This window comes from Arachis stenosperma, chromosome 1 (genome assembly GCF_014773155.1).
Source record: "Arachis stenosperma cultivar V10309 chromosome 1, arast.V10309.gnm1.PFL2, whole genome shotgun sequence".
NCBI classification, from domain to species: Eukaryota; Viridiplantae; Streptophyta; class Magnoliopsida; order Fabales; family Fabaceae; genus Arachis; species Arachis stenosperma.
In genome coordinates, this window is record NC_080377.1 from 76668351 (window position 1) to 76680534 (window position 12184).

Here is a 12184-nt window from a genome sequence, read left to right on the forward strand (position 1 = left end):
AAGCCATTTTTTATATCAGATCAGGTTCCATGTCAATTCATGTCACAATCAACATTTTTAATCTAGGTAGATCTATTTTTAATAAATCAATTTTTTTCCAGTTTTCAATCATTCTTCAAAATTAACCAGCACCAATATCAAATCATATACAATATCAACCCAATTTAACAGCAAATTGCTTACAAAATCAAATCATTTCCATAACCAATAGGCATGCCATTCCAAACAATTCAAAATCACATCCACAACAACTTGAGCTAGGAAAAATAATCAAAATCTATATTCTAAACCTCCACTCCAAAAATTCAAAATTTACCCAATTTTAGCATAAACTTAGTGGATGAAGAATTGCGTGCTTACCTTTAACAATGGGCATCCAAAATATAGCCTATTTGGGTTGGTGTCTGTCTTCGACATGTAACATAAGGCATATTTTTCGCAGAAGCATTTTGGGGCCACACCATCTTTTACATCCCCAGGTTGTAGCGAACTTGAACTTGCATATCCAGCTATCAGTTCCTATTGTCCGCCGGCTTCGCCTCTGCCTCGTCTTATGTTTGAGGAGCATGCATCACTGGCCAATAATCTGATTAACATTTAACACAACCATGAACAACTATTATCAACTATTGCATTCAAAATTGAAATAATCTGCTTTGATCAACGGTGATTAAAGAAAGTGAATAACAGAACAAATTACACAAAATTGGTTGTGAAAATTAATAACAAAAACAAACAAATTAGCTAGAAGAAGAAGCAGTAGGCCTTACAATGATTTTTCAAGAGGGTTTTGCACGTGGGTCGCCAGAACCGTTCTTGGCAAGGGGATGAGTTACGTTCTTCGACGATTTCAAAAATACTTCACTCTGCCTATGAATCACAGAAAAGGACACCCGCGTAACCCTAGACAAAGAAGCGGTAGGCAGGGGTCTTTGACAGGGTTCAGAAAAATATGTCCCTGATGATGAGTCACCGAAGAAATCAGAGGAATGTGGTAGAAGAAGAGGCTGTGGACATTACAGCGGTATTTGGGGAAGGTTTTATGAGTGGATCACCGAAAAAATCAAATGCATCACTTACAGGAACGGTTGGAGGAGCAGTGAGGTAGAAGAGAAAGCTGTTGACATTACAGGGGAATTTGGGGAAGGTTTTAGGAGTGAGTCGCCGGAAAAATCAACGGCATCACCTACAGGAAGGGTTGGAGCAGCATGGAGGTAGTAGAAGAAGAAGCAATGGACATTAGAGGGATATTTGGGGAAGATTTTGCGAATGGGTCACCGGAAAAATCAAACCCATCACTTACAGGAAGGGTAGATGATGAGCGGATAATTTATACGCTTTTTGGCATTGTTTTTAGGTAGTTTTTAGTAAGTTCAAACTACTTTTAGGGATGTTTTCATTAGTTTTTATGTTAAATTCACATTTCTGGACTTTACTATGAGTTTGTGTGTTTTTCTGTAATTTCAGGTAATTTCTGGCTGAAATTGAGGGACTTGAGCAAAACTCTGAGAAGGAAGCTGACAAAGGACTGCTAATGCTGTTGGAATCTGACCTTCCTACACTCGAAATAGATTTTCTGGAGCTACAGAACTCCAAATGGTGCGCTCTTAACGGCGTTGGAAAGTAGACCTCCAGAGCTTTCCAACAATATATAATAGTCCATACTTTATTCGGGAATTGACGACGTAAATTGGCGCTCAACGCCAATTACATGTTGCTGTCTAGAGTTAAACGCCAGAAACACGCCACGACCTGGAGTTGAACACCCAAAACACGTTATAACTCGGCGTTCAACTCCAAGAGAAGCCTCAGCTCGTGGATAGATCAAGCTCAGCTCAAACATACACCAAGTGGGCCCCGAAAGTGGATTTATGCATCAATTACTTACTCATGTAAACCCTAGTAGCTAGTCTAGTATAAATAGGATAAGTTACTATTGTATTAGACATCGTTGGTCTCAGTTTTGTTTTATTCTTCATCTTAAGAGGCTATTGATCACATTTTAGGGGGCTGGCCATTCGGCCATGCCTGAACCTTTCACTTATGTATTTTCAACGGTGGAGTTTCTGCACACCATAGATTAAGGGTGTGGAGCTCTGCTGTACCTCAAGTTTCAATACAATTACCATTACTTTCTATTCAATTCTCTTTTATTCTTATTCCAAGATATACGTTGCACTTCAAACTTGATGAATGTGATGATCTGTGATACTCATCATCATTCTCACCTATGAACGCGCGTGACTGACAACCACTTCGGTTCTACCTTAGGCCGGGCGCATATCTCTTAGATTCCCCCAACAGAATCTTCGTGGTATAAGCTAGATAGATGGCGGCATTCATGGGAATCCGAAAAGTCTAACCTTGTCTGTGGTATTCCGAGTAGGAATCTGGGAATCCGAAAAGTCTAACCTTGTCTGTGGTATTCCGAGTAGGATTCCGGTATTGAATGACCCTGATGAGCTTCAAACTCCTGAAGGCTGGGCGTTAGTGACAGACGCAAAAGAATCAAGGGATTCTATTCCAACCTGATTGAGAACCGACAGATGAATAGCCGTGCTGTGACAGAGCATTTGGACCCTTTTCACTGAGAGGATGGGATGTAGCCATCGACATGGGTGATGCCTCCAGACGATTAGCCATGCAGTGACAGCGCATAGGACCATTTTCCCGAGAGGATGAAAAGTAGCCAATGACGACGGTGATGCCCTACATACAGCTTGCCATGGAAAGGATTAAGAAGGATTGGATGAATGTAATAAGAAAGTAGAGATTCAAGAGGAGCACAGCATATCCATACGCCTATCTGAAATTCCCACTTTTGATTTACATAAGTATTTCTATCCTATTTTATTTTCTGTTTATTATTTATTTTCGAACTTATCATAAACCATTTAATCTGCCTAACTGAGATTTACAAGGGGACCATAGCTTGCTTCATACCAACAATCTCTGTGGGATCGACCCTTACTCACGTAAGGTATTACTTGGATGACCCAGTACACTTGCTGGTTAAGTTGAACGGAGTTGTGATCACACGTGCCATTACCAGGATCCCAATTCATCATACCATGATCTCTTTGGTGTATTTTTGATAGAGCCAATATTTAAATCTCATGCAAATACAAAGAGAACGAATCACAATTTCGTCCACCAAGTTTTTGGCGCCGTTGCCGGGGATTGTTCGAGTATGGACAACTGACGGTTCATCCTGTTGCTCAGATTAGGTAATTTTCTTTTTATTTTCTTTTCAAAAAGTTTTCAAAATTTTTCTCTTATTTTCGTTTTTCTAAAGAATATTTTCGAAAAAAAATTAATAAAAATACAAAAAAATTAGAAAATCATAAAAACCAAAAATATTTTGTGTTTCTTGTTTGAGTCTTAAGTCAATTTTTAAGTTTGGTGTCAATTGCATGCTTTAAAAAATTTTTCTTGCATTTTTCGAAAACTCCATGCATTCATAGTGTTCTTCATGATCTTCAAGTTGTTCTTGGTAAATCCTCTTGTTTGATCTTGATGATTTCTTGTTTTTTGTTGTTTGTTGTTTTTCATATGCATTTTTCGTTTGTTAGAGTCCATGCATTAAAGATTTCTAAGTTTGGTGTCTTGCATGTTTTCTTTGCATCAAAAATTTTTCAAAATTATGTTCTTGATGTTCATCATGATCTTCAAAGTGTTCTTGGTGTTCATCTTGACATTCATAGTGTTCTTGCATGCATCATGAGTTTTGATTCATAATTTTCATGTTGTGAGTCATTTTTGTTGTTTTTCTCTCTCATCATTAAAAATTCAAAAAAATCAAAAAATATCTTTTCCTTATTTCCCTCCAAATTTTCGAAATTTTGGGTTGACTTGGGCAAAAATTTTTAAAAATTAGTTGTTTCTTACAAGTCAAGTCAAATTTTCAATTTTAAAAATTTTATCTTTTTAAAATCTTTTTCAAAAATTATATCTTTTTCATTTTTTTTCTATTTTTCGAAAATTTCAAAAATCTTTTTCAAAATATTTTCAAAATCTTTTTCTTATCTTTATATCAAATTTTTGAAAATTCACCAACAATTAATGTGATTGGTTCAAAAATTTGAAGTTTGTTACTTTCTTGTTAAGAAAGGTTCAATCTTTAAATTCTAGAATCTTATCTTGTAGTTTCTTGTTAGTGAAGTAATTAAATTTTAATTTTAAAATTAAAATCTTTTTCAAACATATCTTATCATATCTTTTATATCTTATCTTTTTCAAAATTTTATCTTTTTCAAAATTTTGATTTCAAATATCTTATCTAACTTCTTATCTTCTTATCTTTTCAAATTTGATTTTAATATCTTTTTCAACTAACTATTTGACTTTTTGTTTGTTTCTTATCTTTTTCAAAAACCACCTAACTACTTTTCCCTCTCTAATTTTTGAAAATATCTCATCTCTTTTTCAAAAATTCTTTCTAATTAATTAATTGTTTTAAATTTTAATTTTAATCTTATCTTATCTTTAATTTTCGAAAATACTAACCTCTTTTTCAAAATTATTTTCGAAATTCTCCCTCTCTTTTCTTCTTCTATTTAATTATTTATTTACTAATACTTCTCTTCACCTCTCTTCATCTCTTATCACCTCCCCTATCCTTACTCTTTATACAGACTATTCATTCTTCTTCACTCTTCCCCCCTTTCTTCTTCTACTAACATAAAGGAATCTATATACTGTGACATAAAGGATTCCTCTTCTTTTCTTGTTTTCTTCTCTTTCATATGAGCAGGAACAAGGAAAAAGGCACTCTTGTTGAAATTGATCCCGAACCTGAAAGGACTCTGAAGAGAAAACTAAGAGAAGCTAAATTACAACAATCTAAAGGTAACCTTTCAGAAATTTTCGAACAAGAGAAGGAGATGGCAGCCGAACCCAACAACAATAATGCAAGGAGAATGCTTGGTGACTTCACAAAACCAACGTCCAAGTTTGATGGCGGAAGCATCTCTATTCCTGCCATTGGAGCCAACAATTTTGAGCTTAAGCCTCAACTAGTTGCTTTAATGCAACAGAACTGCAAGTTTTATGGACTTCCATCTGAAGATCCTTACCAGTTTTTAACTGAGTTCTTGTAGATTTGTGAGACTGTTAAGACGAATGGAGTTGATTCTGAAGTCTACAGGCTCATGCTTTTCCCCTTTGCTGTAAGAGACAGAGCTAGAATATGGTTGGACTCACAACCTAAAGATAGCCTGGACTCCTGGGATAAGCTGGTCACTGCCTTCTTGGATAAATTCTTTCCTCCTCAAAAGCTGAGCAAGCTTAGAGTGGATGTTCAAACCTTCAAACAAAAAGATGGTGAATCCATCTATGAAGCTTGGGAAAGATACAAGCAGTTGACTAAAAGGTGTCCATCTGACATATTTTCAGAATGGACCATATTAGATATATTCTATTATGGTCCATCTGAGTTTTCGAAAATGTCATTGGACCATTCTGCAGGTGGATCCATCCACCTAAAGAAAACACCTGCAGAAGCTCAAGAACTCATTGACATGGTTGCAAAAAACCAGTTCATGTACACCTCTGAGAGGAATTTCGTGAATAATGGGACACCTCAGAGGAAGGGAGTTCTTGAAATTGATGCTCTGAATGCCATATTGGCTCAGAACAAAGTGTTGACTCAGCAAGTTAACATGATTTCTCAAAGTCTGAATGGATGGCAAAATGCATCCAATAGTACTAAAGAGGTAGCTTCTGAAGAAGCTTATGATCCTGAGAACCCTGCAATAGCAGAGGTAAATTACATGGGTGAACCTTATGGAAACACCTATAACTCATCATGGAGAAATCATCCAAATTTCTCATGGAAGGATCAACAGAAGCCTCAACAAGGCTTTAACAATGGTGGACGCAATAGGCTGAGCAATAGCAAGCCTTTTCCATCATCTTCTCAACAACAGACAGAGAATTCTGAACAAAACACTTCTAATTTAGCCAATCTAGTCTCTGATCTGTCAAAGGCCACTTTCAGTTTCATGAGTGAAACAAGATCCTCCATCAGAAATCTGGAGGCACAAGTGGGCCAGCTGAGTAAGAAAGTCATTGAAACTCCTCCCAATATTCTCCCAAGCAATACAGAAGAGAATCCAAAAGGAGAGTGCAAGGCCATTGATGTGATCAATATGGCCGAATGCACAAGGGAGGAGAAGGACGAAAATCCTAGTGAGGAAGACTTCCTGGGACGTCTCTCAAGCAAGAAGGAGTTTCCTATTAAGGATCCAAAGGAATCTGAGGCTCATATAGAGACCATAGAGATTCCATTAAATCTCCTTTTGCCATTTATGAGCTCTGAAGACTATTCTTCCTCTGAAGAGGATGAAGATGTGACTGGAGAGCAAGTTGCTCAATATTTAGGAGCTATCATGAAGCTGAATGCCAAGTTGTTTGGTAATGAGACTGGAGAAAGTGAACCTCCCTTGCTCATTGGTGAACTAGACACCTGAATTCAGAAAATTTTACCTCAAAAGAGACAAGATCCTGGCAAGTTCTTAATACCTTGTACCATAGGCACCATGACCTTTGAAAAAGCTCTATGTGATCTGGGGTCAGGGATAAATCTTATGCCACTCTCTGTAATGGAGAAGCTGGGGATCATTGAGGTACAACCTGCCTTGTTCTCATTACAATTGGCAGACAAGTCATTGAGACAAGCTTATGGAATAGTAGAGGACGTGTTAGTAAAGGTTGAAGGCCTTTACATCCCTGCTGATTTCATAATCTTAGACATTAGGAAGGAAGAGGATGAATGTATTATCCTTGGAAGACCTTTCCTAGCTATAGCAGGAGCTGTGATAGATGTCAACAGAGGTGAATTAGTCCTTCAATTGAATGGGGACTACCTTGTGTTTAAGGCACATGGCCATCCCTCTGTGACAAAAGAGAGTAAGCATGAAGAGCTTCTCTCAGTTCAGAGTCAAAAAGAGCCCCCACAGTCAAACTCTAAGTTTGGTGTTGGGAGGCCACAACCAAACTCTAAGTTTGGTGTTAAAACCCCATATCCAAACTCTAAGTTTGGTGTTGGGACTATACAACATTGACCTGATCACCTTGTGGCTCCATGAGAGCCCACTGTCAAGCTATTGACATAAAAGAGCACTTGTTGGGAGGCAACCCAATTTTATTTATCTAATTTTTATTTTATTATTATTTTGTGTTTTATTAGGTACATGATCATGAGGAGTCACGAAAAAAAATATAAAAATTAAAAACAGAATCAAAAACAGCAGAAGAAAAATCACACCCTGGAGGGAAGACAGACTGGCGTTCAACGCCAGTGAGGAGCATCTGGCTGGTGTTCAACGCCAGAACAGAGCATGAATCTGGTGCTGAACCCCAGAAACAAGCAACAAACCAGGAATGTGCCTTGAGGAAAGCTGGCGCTGAACGCCAGTAACAAGCATGAAACTGGCGTTCAACGCCAGAAACATGCTGCACATGGGCGTTGAACGCCCAGAGTGTGCATCATCTCGGCGTTTAAACGCCAGAATGGTGTGCAGAGGCATTTTACATGCCTAATTGGTGCAGGGATGTAAATCCTTGACACCTCAGGATCTGTGGACCCCACAGGATTATCTCAGGATCTGTGAACCCCACAGGATCCCCACCTACCTCACCCTCTCTCTCCATTCATGGTCATCCCTTCTGTTTTTCATTCACCACCTACATCTATCCACTCTTCCCCATACACCCCACCTACCTTTAAAATTCAAATTCTCTTTCCCACCCAATCCCACCCATATAGCCGAATACACACATCCCTCAATCTCCTCCATATCTTCTTCTTATTCTTCATCTTTTCTTTCTTCTCTTGCTCGAGGGCGAGCAATTTTCTAAGTTTGGTGTGGTAAAAGTATAGCTTTTTGCTTTTCCATAACCATTAATGGCACCTAAGGCCAGAGACATCCAAAAAAAAGAGAAGAAGAGAAAAAAGGGAAGACAAAAGCTTCCACCTCTGAGTCATGGGAGATGGAAAGACTCATGTAAAGGGTTTATAGCTCAGTGGTAGAACATTTGACTGCAAATCAAGAGATCCCTGAGATACCTCAGGGGATAAATTGTCCTCCACACAATTATTGGGAGCAACTAAGGATAGGAACACCAAAATTACTAGGGATCATGCAACAGAAGCAAGGAAGAGACATAAAGGAGCTCAAAAAGCACCATTGGACCTTCAAGAAGGCGCCGCCCTCACTCAGGTGGATTCATTCCTTGTTCTTATTTCTTTCTGCTTTTCGGTTTTTATGCTGTGTTTATCTATGTTTTGTGTCTCTACTTCATGATCCTTAGTAGTTAATAACTATGTCTTAAAGTTATGAATAATTCCATGAATCATTCACCTCTCTTAAATGAAAAAATGTTTTAATTCAAAAGAACAAGAAGTACATGAATTTCGAATTTATCCTTGAAATTAATTTAATTATATTGATGTGGTGACAATACTTTTTGTCTTCTGAATGAATGCTTAAACAGTGCATATTTTTTGATCTTGTTGTTTATGAATGTTAAAATTGTTGGCTCTTGAAAGAATGATGAACAAAGAGAAATGTTATTGATGATCTGAAAAATTATGAAATTGATTCTTGAAGCAAGAAAAAGCAGTGAAAAAGAAAGCTTGCGAAAAAAAAGAGAGAAATGGCAAAAAAAAATAATAATAGAAAGAAAAAGAAAAAGCAAGCAGAAAAAGCCAATAGCCCTTAAAACCAAAAGGCAAGGGTAAAAAGGATCCAAGGCTTTGAGCATCAATGGATAGGAGGGCCTAAGGAAATAAAATCCAGGCCTAAGCGGCTAAATTAAGCTGTCCGTAACCATGTGCTTGTGTCATGAAGGTCCAAGTGAAAAGCTTAAGACTGAGTGGTTAAAGTCGTGATCCAAAGCAAAAAGAGTGTGCTTAAGAGCTCTGGACACCTCTAACTGGGAACTCTAGCAAAGCTGAGTCACAATCTGAAAAGGTTCACCCAGTCATGTATCTGTGGCACTTATGTATCCGGTGGTAATACTGGAAAACAAAGTGCTTAGGGCCACGGCCAAGACTCATAAAAGTAGCTGTGTTCAAGAATAAACATACTTAACTAGGAGAATCAATAACACTATCTGAAACTCTGAGTTCCTAGAGAAGCCAATCATTCTGAACTTCAAAGGAAAAAGGAGATGCCAAAACTGTTCAGAAGCAAAAAGCTACAAGTCCCGCTCATCTAATTAGAATTAATATTCATTGATATTTTGGAATTTACAGTATATTCTCTTCTTTTTATCCTAATTGATTTTCAGTTGCTTGGGGACAAGCAACAATTTAAGTTTGGTGTTGTGATGAGCGGATAATTTATCCGCTTTTTGGCATTATTTTTAGGTAGTTTTTAGTAAGTTCAAGCTACTTTTAGGGATGTTTTCATTAGTTTTTATGTTAAATTCACATTTCTGCACTTTACTATGAGTTTGTGTGTTTTTCTGTAATTTCAGGTAATTTCTGGCTGAAATTGAGGGACTTGAACAAAACTCTGAGAAGGAGGCTGACAAAGGACTGCTAATGCTGTTGGAATCTGACCTCCCTACACTCAAAATGGATTTTCTGGAGCTACAGAACTCCAAATGGTGCGCTCTCAACGGCGTTGGAAAGTAGACCTCCAGAGCTTTCTAGCAATATATAATAGTCTATACTTTATTCGGGAATTGACGACGTAAATTGGCGCTCAACGCCAATTAAATGTTGCTGTCTGGAGTTAAACGCTAGAAACACGTCACGACCCGGAGTTGAACGCCCAAAACACGTTATAACTCGGAGTTCAACTCCAAGAGAAGCCTCAGCTCGTGGATAGATCAAGCTCAACCCAAACATACACCAAGTGGGCCCCGGAAGTGGATTTATGCATCAATTACTTACTCATGTAAACCCTAGTAGCTAGTCTAGTATAAATAGGATAAGTTACTATTGTATTAGACATCTTTGGTCTCAGTTTTGTTTTATTCTTCATCTTAAGAGGCTATTGATCACATTTTAGGGGGTTGGCCATTTGGCCATGCCTGAACCTTTCACTTATGTATTTTCAACGGTGGAGTTTCTGCACACCATAGATTAAGGGTGTGGAGCTCTGCTGTACCTCAAGTTTCAATACAATTACCATTACTTTCTATTCAATTCTCTTTTATTCTTATTCCAAGATATACGTTGCACTTCAAACTTGATGAATGTGATGATCCGTGACACTCATCATCATTCTCACCTATGAACGCGCATGACTGACAACCACTTCCATTCTACCTTAGGCCGGGCGCATATCTCTTAGATTCCCCAACAGAATCTTCGTGGTATAAGCTAGATAGATGGCGGCATTCATGGGAATCCGAAAAGTCTAACCTTGTGTGTGGTATTCCGAGTAGGATTCCGGCATTGAATGACCGTGACGAGCTTCAAACTCCTGAAGGCTGGGCGTTAGTGACAGACGCAAAAGAATCAAGGGATTCTATTCCAACCTGATTGAGAACCAACAGATGAATAGTCGTGCTGTGACAGAGCATTTGGACCCTTTTCACTGAGAGGATGGGATGTAGCCATCGACATGGGTGATGCCTCCAGACGATTAGCCATGCAGTGATAGTGCATAGGACCATTTTCCCGAGAGGATGAAAAGTAGCCATTGACGACAGTGATGCCCTACATACAGCTTGCCATGGAAAGGAGTAAGAAGGATTGGATGAATGTAATAAGAAAGTAGAGATTCAAGAGGAGCACAGCATGTCCATACGCCTATCTGAAATTCCCACTTTTGATTTACATAAGTATTTCTATCCTATTTTATTTTCTGTTTATTATTTATTTTCGAACTTATCATAAACCATTTAATCTGCCTAACTGAGATTTACAAGGTGACCATAGCTTGCTTCATACCAACAATTTCTGTGGGATCGACCCTTACTCACGTAAGGTATTACTTGGATGACCCAGTACACTTGCTGGTTAAGTTGAACGGAGTTGTGATCACACGTGCCATTACCAGGATCCCAATTCATCATACCATGATCTCTTTGGTGTTTTTTTGATAGAGCCAATATTTAAATCTCATGCAAATACAAAGAGAACGAATCACAATTTCGTCCACCAGTAGACAAGAAGAAGCAGTGGACAGAAGAGTAGAAGAAGCCGTGAGGTTGAAGAAGAAGTAGTGCCTTCGAAGTGTATTTTGAGAGGTAGAAGAAGAAGAAGCTGTAGACATTCAAATGGTATTTGGGGAAGGTTTTGATTTGTATGGTATTTGGGGAGGGATTTGTGATAAACCCCAATTTTGTGGTTTATATTGTGTAGAATTTGGGGGGTTTTGTCAATATTTTTTACACTTATCCACAAGAATTGCATGGTTTTGTGTTCCCTTCCTAATATTGCTCCATGATGGAAAACATGCTTCTTTTGCCTTAAAACTGTTATATTTGATCCTCTTTTATTACCATTCGATGTCGTGACGTGTTTGTTGAGTGATTTCAGAATTTATAGGGCAAGAATGGCCTAGAAGAGAGAAAGAAAGCATGCACAAGAGGAAGGAACATGAAGATTTGGATTTTGGAAATTTCAGAATTGGCGCGCACGCGCACCTTGCGTGCACGCGTGTATGTGGACAGCTGAAAGCGGCGCGCAGGGATGGACGCATCCGCGCAGATTAGGAAAATCCACACCGGCGCGCGCGCGCATGCACGCATGGCGCGTATGCGCGACAAGCTGCACGTGACCTCATTAAAGGAAATCGTGCCTGGCAATTTCTGAGGCTGAAGTGGCCCAAATTCAAGCTGGTTCTGCATGGAAAAGACCCAAGGATGCTAGGGGGAAAGGGGGGATCAATCATTTTACACTTAGACGCAATTTTTTAGCTAGTTTTTTGTTCTTGTTCTTCTAGAGAGAGAAATAATTATTCTTCTCTAGATCTAGCTTTGATTTGATCTTCTCTTGTTGAATTCTGAATTGGATCTTGTTAATTACTAGTTTTGATTGCTTAATTTGAATTTCTTAGCATAATTTTGTTTAGATCTTGTGTTTAATTTATGTTTTCTTGTCAATTGTCATTTTATACCCATCTCATAAATCTTGTGAATCTTGAATTGCTAATGTTACATTGATAATTCTCATGGTTAAGTGTGTTGTTTGAGTGATTGTATGTTGATAATTGTTAGTGGG

General features: G+C 38.3%; 1 non-coding gene across 1 annotated transcript; it reads right to left on the bottom strand.

Moving 5' to 3' along the window:
* Window positions 1-5282: 5282 nt before the first annotated feature.
* Window positions 5283-5386, bottom strand: LOC130947991 (small nucleolar RNA R71). Its single transcript, XR_009072895.1, has one exon. It is a non-coding gene; the product is annotated as a small nucleolar RNA R71 (small nucleolar RNA).
* Window positions 5387-12184: the final 6798 nt, after the last annotated feature.